A 9,537-nucleotide genomic window follows, 5' to 3' on the forward strand; every position below is an offset into this window, starting at 1 on the left:
GTCAAACCTGCCATGCACCTACATAGTACATTAATACGTTTCACCAATCACAGTAATATCCTCTAGTAGAATCCATAAGAAGTAAAGGTACAAAATAGGAAAAATGAGGAAGTAAAAACAATAGACATGATATAGAAGGAAATATCTCATAAATAAAAGAATCATGACTCAATTGAAGTACATCAAATATCTGAAATAATAAAATGTCTCAACATGAATCAACTAAATCGCATACTAAGGTACTCTGCCTTTATAAAATGAATACAACTCTAAAGTCTGAACAATGAACGTAACTATACAGTGGAGCTTCAGCTACTAAGACTGTACGACGGGGACTATGCTAGAACTCCATCATCCTGCGGTACTCCGAAACTCTGAGCTGCCTGAAAGACACAATTTAAATAAAAAAAATAACAACAAGAGTGTCAGAGCGCTATAGTAAGATCACATCCATCTGCCCCTAGGGGAAGGGCTGCTAGAAGAAGAGGAGGCTCTACCTATTAAGCATTGTCTACCGAGATCATTTTTTCCATATCTAATAGAATCAATATTTAGACACCTACAAAATGAGACATAGTACGTCGAGCGAAATAATCCAAACAAGGATACCCTCATGTATATATCATATGTCTCAATTTGTAGATACCTAAACATTAACACCGAACTAGAGATAAATAATCTAAAGGAAATCAATAATTAGAAACCCACAACTCGAGACTAGTACGTCGAGCGAAATAATCCAAACAAGGAAATCCTCATGTATATACCATATATCTCAAGTTACGAGTCCTTAAATACCAATTCCAACTCTATGAAAGAACACAACACTCAAAAGAAAATACTCCAAACCTCAACTATATAGAACCGATGTCACATCTTAATCTACCCTCGAGTAGTTGGCGCAATAATAAAAGAATATCTCACAACTCAAAACATCGTAGGCCATATCATGTATGCCACATACCAAAGAAAGTGCCCTACTCTTGGGTAATCTAACATGTGTATAAACTACCACTGTAAAATATGTATATTTGCATCTCCACGTGCAATAGCGATACTTTTATAAGGTTCTTACTCAATAGCTCTACGGCATTAGGTTTTATCTCCCTAATCCGGCTACAAGAAATAACGATACTTTTATAAGGTTCTAACAATATCATATGGATTTAACATCCTTACTCAATCGTTTTGTAGCAATAGATTTTATCTTCCTATTTCTGGATGATGCATCCAGATGATCATACAGCGGAGTATAGGCATATCAGCCTAATCCGGAAAAATCCCGATCATCTTCGAGTATTAGTACAACCGCAGTCGTATTACGGAAAAATATCCAATACTCCTAGTGTGGTACGACCATGGTCTCATCACGAGGAAACGTCCACACTGAGCATCCATAACTGATGAATAATACTTTATTATATGTTATTACACTTTCATCAACCCAACGTGTATCAGAAATCTCAACAATGCGTGTCAACGCAACATAATCTACGTGTACGTATACATATCTCGATGTATGTATCAATATCCGGCATTCACCAACATTCTAGGTGTTAAACAACTCTTAAATATCATAATACAATAGTACAAAATCGAGAAACTCTCTTGAAAATCAAATAGTGAAGAACAAACATGCACAGACTATAAAAGGGTTGTCGATCGACCGCACCTTTGCGTCATTCGACCGCAACAGGGTCCAAGGGTTGCCCAGGCTTCTGCCGGGGGGGGGGCCCCCCGCCGCTAAGGCGCGGTCGACCAAACCCGATATATACAGAAACATGCAGGTTTCTATATTGTTGTGTTGTCGTGTTTTTATGATTTAAACATATTTAAATCATACTAAAACATACATAAAACATGGTGAACATCAAAATATCATCTCTGGAAATTATCAAACACCAATATTAGGACTAATTACAAAAAGAAACATGCTTAAACCCTTAAACATGCATGAAACATCACTATGACGGTTAAACTTATAAAATCTCAATTAAACAACATGAACATTATAGCATGATAAAATATAAACATAAACAGAAGGAAAATTTGTTTAAACATGTTCATTTTACTTAGGCTTCACAAACCTAGGGTTTAAGCATAATTAACTTACATGAAAACTCAACGAGTTTGTAAATCTAGGGTTTAAACATGATTAAAGCATGATTAACAAGATAAAAACTAAAATAATTTTAACCCTAGTGATCATGATCAAGTTACTAAAATAAACAGTAAGAAAATAAAATAGATCTAACATTGGTTTAAGATTTAACATCAAAAATCTCATCTTTTTCACATCAGCTTAAGCTTAAACATGTAAAACATTGATTTAAATATCTTAAACCATTTATTAACTAAGGGTGCAGGTTTGGGTAAAGATGATCTTGCCTTAATCTCATGTTCAAGCCTCTGAAACAATTAGCAAGCAATCCACAGGTGCAAACAACCTATTCTCCCTTACCACACGTTGATGATCTCGTCCTCATGTCGGTATTGTGCTTCACAAAGCTCTTAAAATTCATAAGAAAAAGATCTAGGATTTTTGAGGGGAGAGGATGGGTACTAGAGTTCAGAGATATGATAAAAAAAGGAATTTTTATAAAAAAAACACAGGTATTAATAGAGACAAATCTGAAACAAACCCGTTTGACGCGAACCAGGAAACCTAATTTGACTAGAAAAACTATCTTCGGTATTTTAGCTGTAACATTCTCATCTGACCTCAGAATAAGGTGATTTAAGATTTTTAGAAACCTGATAAAGACACCTACAACTCTTGTCTTTTGAGTTTTTCTAGATTCTAACTACATCGTAAAACATATAAACTCTTAACTGGTCATTTTTCCATATTTCAGGCTCGTGTATATAATGCATGATTTCACTCCTATATTTCACATATATACATTGAATTGATCTCAAATCAATTTCTATCAAACTCAAACAATAATAAATGTTATTTATCATCATATAACACATTTATTATTATTTATCAACATATTTTTAAGTTCACGGGGTTTTACAATATACATGTACACATACATACACACACACACACATACACACATACATACACGTACTTATGAATATACATCTATATTGATAGACATATGGTATGCTGCCTCTCTCTCATCTCTCCACTATATATATATATATTATATATATTTATATATAGATGTATTTGCAGACACTGTATATTATATATATATATATAAGTATTATATATATATTATATATTATTATATATATATATTGTAGATTGAAAGTATATATAGACGTATACTATGTGGTCAATTTTTTAACTCATTTCCCTAGCCATAGAAGTTAAAATGAAAGTAAATGTATATAAGATTATTCCTAGTTGTATATATGAATAATCAATGATTTCATTATCGTAATATATAAGATTCATCATAAGCTTTTTCATTACTTCTAAGTATATTACTTCATAGTAGTATATCACTATATAATATATATATATATATATATAATTATATATATATATATATATATATTATATATATATTATATATATTATATATAATATTATAAACTTATATATAACTATATATATATATACTAAATACTTATATATAGTATTTACGATTTTCTTCTCTAATATTACTTATCTCAGTTTATAGCACATTCAATTTTAATGTTTATATAAGATTACATAACCCATTTTAATAAATTATAAAGTATATATATGGAAGCCTCAATGCTTATAGCTAGTAGTAAGGCTCCATAAAATAGGTTAACTTTACATTATAGTTTGCTAATGGTAGTGATGTTAGCAATGCCATTACATTTCCTTTTTATCTTATTATTCACGCTTTTCTAATGTAAGTTCTCTTTTACTAATCACTCAATTGGCTATATTTAGTTTTTATAATATCAGATTTTAGAATATTCTCTCCTGTTTAAAATGTGTTGACATGATTTTCTTAAAAAAAAATATACACATAGTATTAATAGTATATATACTTCAGTTCAACTAAAACATTAACTTGAAGCCATTTAGAGTGAGGTCCTTTCTATGCTAGAATAATGATATGGTGATTACACAATCCAAAAGTCGAAGAAGAAATTTCTACATAGAAAAAGTACTTAAAATGTCTTCACAACTAATTTATAAGATATACATAGGCAGTGCAGATAGCTATAGAAAGTAAGGTATATATCTTCATGAATATTCTATAGTGAGTGACCAATTATAATCATCTTAATTTTAGCATAAATAATTATTATTTTAGTTACTAATTTGATATGCGTAACTATTGAATAAATCTCAAGCAAAAAATAGGAACTAAGATTGTATTATCATGTAGGTATATAAATAAATATTATTAGAGATTCTCTTTATATTAAACATAAAAGTTATAATTTAAATTATTAAGCATCAAATATTAGTTCATGTGAGAAAGTAAAGTAATCTATGGTCTATATACATATACAATCAATTAATCAAACATATTAAAATTATAACGACCACAGTCAAAATTATATGGTGAGCTCACATTAACTATAATTTATAAAATATAGTACATCAAAGATAAAATCCTTTTAATATATAGATTATCTGAATTTTTTGCATATATGAACTATACTACCTAGGAATAGTAATGTGCGAACTTAACTATGACCTAATAATCTTATGAATGACTTGCACTTTAATATCATTATTAATTAATGTATCTATGCATGACACTAAAAATACAATAAAAATTTATAAAACTAAAAGAGAAACAACCTCAAAAGTTTACAAATTTGTAAAAAAGACACCCTAAAATTTTATAATTTATAAATACACAAAACTATTAAATATTACATTGAAATCATGGAATTATAAAAAATCATTATAAATTTCAAACTTTGGAGGGGTAATTTATAAATTACTAAACTTTAAGGGTATTTTTTTAAATTTCATAACTTAATAGATTTTTAATTAGTTATGTTATTTTTAAAAAAGTTACGGGTAATATTAACCATGAAAAGTTTTGCCTAAATCTATACTTTTAAAGGGAGTATGATATTTTTTTTAAAATTTTAATTTTTTAGGGGTTGTTAGTAATTTTGTATATTCATTTTATTGTCTATAGGTTATAAATTCTCATGGTGTTTTTTTGTAAATTATAAATTTTAGGGGCTTTTTGTAATTTTTAAACTTATACGTCTTTTCTACAGATTATAAATTATTTATTGACTATTTATAATTCCTATATTTTCACTTTACTAATGAGTTTGAAATTCTCAGGGTGTTTTTCATAAAATTTGAATTTTGTGGGTTTATTTGTAATTTTTGAAATTTTAAGTATGTTTTCTTAAATTATAAATTATGAAGGCGATATTTATAATTCTCATATTTTAAATGTTCTGTTAAGTTGAAAATTATCATGATTTTTATAATTTTACAATTTTAAGGGTTTTATTTTACAATTTGTAAAAACTTCAGTGTTTATTGCAAATTTCATAAATTTTAGGGTTTTCTTGTGTTATTTGTTAGTTTTTAATGTGTTTATATGTTTAAAATATTCAAGGGGTTATTTTATTAAATTTTGAATTTTTAGGGCTATTTCTGTAATTTATAAAACTTACAAGATATTTTCTCTAAAGTTAAAAATTGTTCAGTTGCTAGCTAGCATATATTTTTTAGATTTTTTACTGAATTAAAATAAGTAAATTTTATAATTTTTAAAATATTTTAATAAAATTTTGAATATGTAGAGGTGTTTTTGTAATTTAAAAAACTTGGAGGAATTTTTTTTACAAAATTGAAAAACTTTTACCTGCTAGATAGTACATATTTTTTAGATTTATATACAAACAGAAATAAGTAAAAGATTTAAATTATATCAAATGTATCTTATTTATCCAATAACATGTTAAGTCTCATTATGAATAGGATAAATCATTTAATTAACAATTTGAACAAGTTAGGATAATTAGAATAGATTAGGATAACAATGTAATATTCAAAAAAGTTAAGGGTAATATTGACCATGGAAAGATTTTTCCAAACTCGTACTTTTAAAGGGAGTATAATACATGCATGTAAATGTGCATATATATATATATATATATGTACACTCAGACACATGTACGTTTACATATACAATATATGTATGAGGTAAGGGAGAGTGATAAGGGGGCTGCTTCCTTTTCCGATTTTATGCCTGGCTCTTGAATGGGGGTCCGAGATCCACGCTGCACAGATAAGAAAAACCCATGAGAGGGCGGGGACCAGTTCCCCCGTGGTTCCTCCGATGGTCAAGTTAGTTGATGAACTTGAGTGGGAAGGGGATAATCAGGAACCAATGTGGTTCTTGAGGTGGCCATGTGCTGTTATAGAGGATCTATGTGTGTTTCTCGGTGTGAATGAAGAACTGTGTGTTCTTTTTCTTAGAGGGAGAGAGAGAGAAAGTCAGGTAGCCTTGGCTTCCTATTAGATTTAGTTCGCTCCCCCCTAAATGTTAGAAATCTACCTGTATATATCTCCGTTATCTAGATCAAGTGGATCACCCCTAGCCAAGCATAGGGAGGTAGTGGTGAAGTGCGGGCTAAGAGCTGAGTCATCCCTCGCTTTACCGGTGTCAGGTGGCGACTCGAGTGGAAGTCACTTCGGCATGGGAGGGGGTGTTTGCGTATTTTTCGGGAAGTGATTGAGAGCGTGGCAAGAGGCACGTGGTTGATTGACAAGTCATGGAGACTATCAGACCAGAATGCGGATAAGGTTTGTCTGAGGTAGACTGGGATGCTAACATATATTCTGAGAGAGAGGCTTGAGGCGGAGGTTATTCCTTAAAACTGTTAATAGCAGGGAATATCCATCAAGTCATCTTCTTGAGTTGCCAAGTGAATGGTCGAGTGCCCTAGGTGGGTCGTCCTCGATGATGGGGTCGACTGACCCCGTCTTTCGTGTCGGACACAAAGAATGTCAACTTGATGAGTCGGTGAAGTCAATGCCTCTGTTCGGCTTGGGCCACTAAGTTGGTTGAGGCCAGTTTTACAGGGCTATGATTGTATCATCTTATAAATACCAGTATCTTGGTTGAGTAAATAGCATAACAATTTGCCCTTTTTTGCTTGGAGTCAACTTTTAGTCGGGTCCGACTAAAATAAGATATGCTCTTATCAGTACGAGCCTACGGGGGATGAGAAATTGAGAAGTCTTTGTCTATCAACGTGACTGACATCATCGGGCATCCTTCTTTACCCATCATGGCTCCTCTTTTCTTGGCTAACGTTATCAATGATCTGAAATGTCATTTTAGGAAACAAAGCGTCATGGACATAATGGAGGGTCTTCTGCTTTATGAGTATTGGGACGAGGGGCATTAAATAAGGGCGGTGCTTCGTGCTTCAGTGAACCGCTTCAGATTCTGAAGTAAATCTGACCTGGTTGTTTCAAAAATTGTCGTGTCCTTTGAAATCCTTCCATGCACTTCCTTGAAAGCTTATAAATGGCCTCTTAGTGTTAAGAGAATTCTTTTACGAACTTTCGCTCTAGCGAATTCCTGATATTCCTCCAAGCATTTTAAGAAAAAATCTTCCATGGCCTCTCAAGTTTCAACTTCTGGCCGTAGTGAGGAGAGACTTGTTATTCTTATACTTATTCTCTCAATGGTCTATATGAACAATCTGGTGGGTTGTATGATCAATACAATATCCCCTGAACTCTAACATTAGTAGCACTAGAGATGAGCAAGCTAGTGTATTGCCATGGCGAGGGTCAAGTGCCACTGTACCTGGCCCACTTAGAGCATGGCTTGCGGTTACCCTTACACCCTTTTATTAGGGAGGTGCATGCCACTCTAGGAGTCTCCCCTTCTCAGTTCTATACGAAGGCAGTGGGGATTTTGGTGGCTTTCATCATTATTTGACACAATGTTGGAGTCCAACCAAGCTTGAGATTGCTTGGACATTTGATCGTAGGGTCGGCTGAGAGGGATCCATATTACTTCTACCACTATCGTGGTGATTTCCAGCTTGTCTCAGACTCCTTGAAGATGGATGAGAATTGGAGGAGGCGATTCTTATGGGTTTATGGTAGCAACAATGTCTTCGTCTGCTCGATCTGGCAGGAGGTGAATAAGGATGCTTTGAGGCCAATCACCCTTAGCAATTCCGAGATGATGGACCTAGAAAAGGTTCGTTCTTATACTGGGCCATAGGAGAGCGATGCTCTATTTGATGATCTGTCTCTCTAAGCGGTGAGCATATCCATGATCTTGTCCTCAACTTGCTTCCAGGCAAGGGAGAGCCCCATTACTCTGTTGGCAGAAAACCGCAAGAGGAATGCAGGGATTGAGGGGTTGAGTTCCACTACCAGGCCTCATAAGAAGCTGAGGGAGGCCCTTAACACTGAGGAGGTGGCTGTCTTAATACCTCAAATAGCCAAAATTGCCTCTGAATTAAGGGAGAGGACAAGGGTCGAGAGGCGGCACCCAATCGGACCGTTTGTGGGACCTCAACCAGTTAGGATGGGTCCACTAGTTACTCAGCTTAACTGCTTGAAAATGTGGGCCTGGTAGATGAGTCTTCTACTAGCAGGGAGATAATATCCCTAGTAGTCGAAGAGGATGTTATTGGCCCTAGTACTATGCCTGAGTCGTCTTTCCATCCTAGCAAGGAGCAGATTAGGGTGGACGACGGTGTCGAGGGGAGGATTTTTGAGGATATGCCAAGTGTTGGCATACATCAAGCCTTCCAAGCCTATTTGGCTCAGGGGACTTTGTTGGAACAAGCTCTGTTCAATTGACTTGAGCATTCCTTAGATTGGCAAGCAGAGCTGGCAAAGGAGAAGTCAGCCAAGGAGGAAGCAGAGAAGAAGGTCATTGCTTTAGAGGCCGAGGTTGCTCAGAAAGAAGGTGCTTGGCCCCAGAGTATGGATGAGAAGGAAGAGCTCCTGAGGAGCTTTCAAATCGAGTTCTCCAAGCAGGTGTGAACTATCGAGGATCTTTAAAGAGAGATGATTAATCTACAGGCGGAGGTCGAGCCCGAGAAGCATCGCAAGGTGACAGCTGAGGCAGAAGCTCGGTCAACTCACCTATCTCATGAGAAGTCACGGAGGGACTTTGAGGAGCTGCAGTCATAGCTTTAGGCATCTGTGGCCCTTGTCAAGGAACTGGAGGATAAGCTCGTTCGTCTGGATTCAGAATAACATAAAAAGAGGGAGGACGACGACTAGCGTCATGGCCTCTTAGGAAGGGTCAAAGTGGATCTGGCATGTAAGGTCGGAGTCGACTACTTCGTTTTTCTAGTGCCTCACAGCTCTCATCCTTCTCCAGACAGCTTCTTTCCTTCCTGCGTCTCCTGCTGTCTCAATCTGTTGAAATATGTCGAGAAGAGTGGAGGCAGGTTGGATTTATCGGCGAGTGACGATGAGGTCGTGTTGTTGCTGGGGCTTATAGGGAATCTTCTACAGCTGCTACCACCAAGATATCGCCAAGCCCAACTCCTAGATCTGGTTGAGAGCTTTGCAGACCTGCATCTCTCTCTCTCTCTCTCTCTCTCTCTCTCTCTCTCTCTCTCTCTCTCTCT

Source organism: Asparagus officinalis, chromosome 1 (assembly GCF_001876935.1).
Source record: "Asparagus officinalis chromosome 1, Aspof.V1, whole genome shotgun sequence".
NCBI lineage: Eukaryota > Viridiplantae > Streptophyta > Magnoliopsida > Asparagales > Asparagaceae > Asparagus > Asparagus officinalis.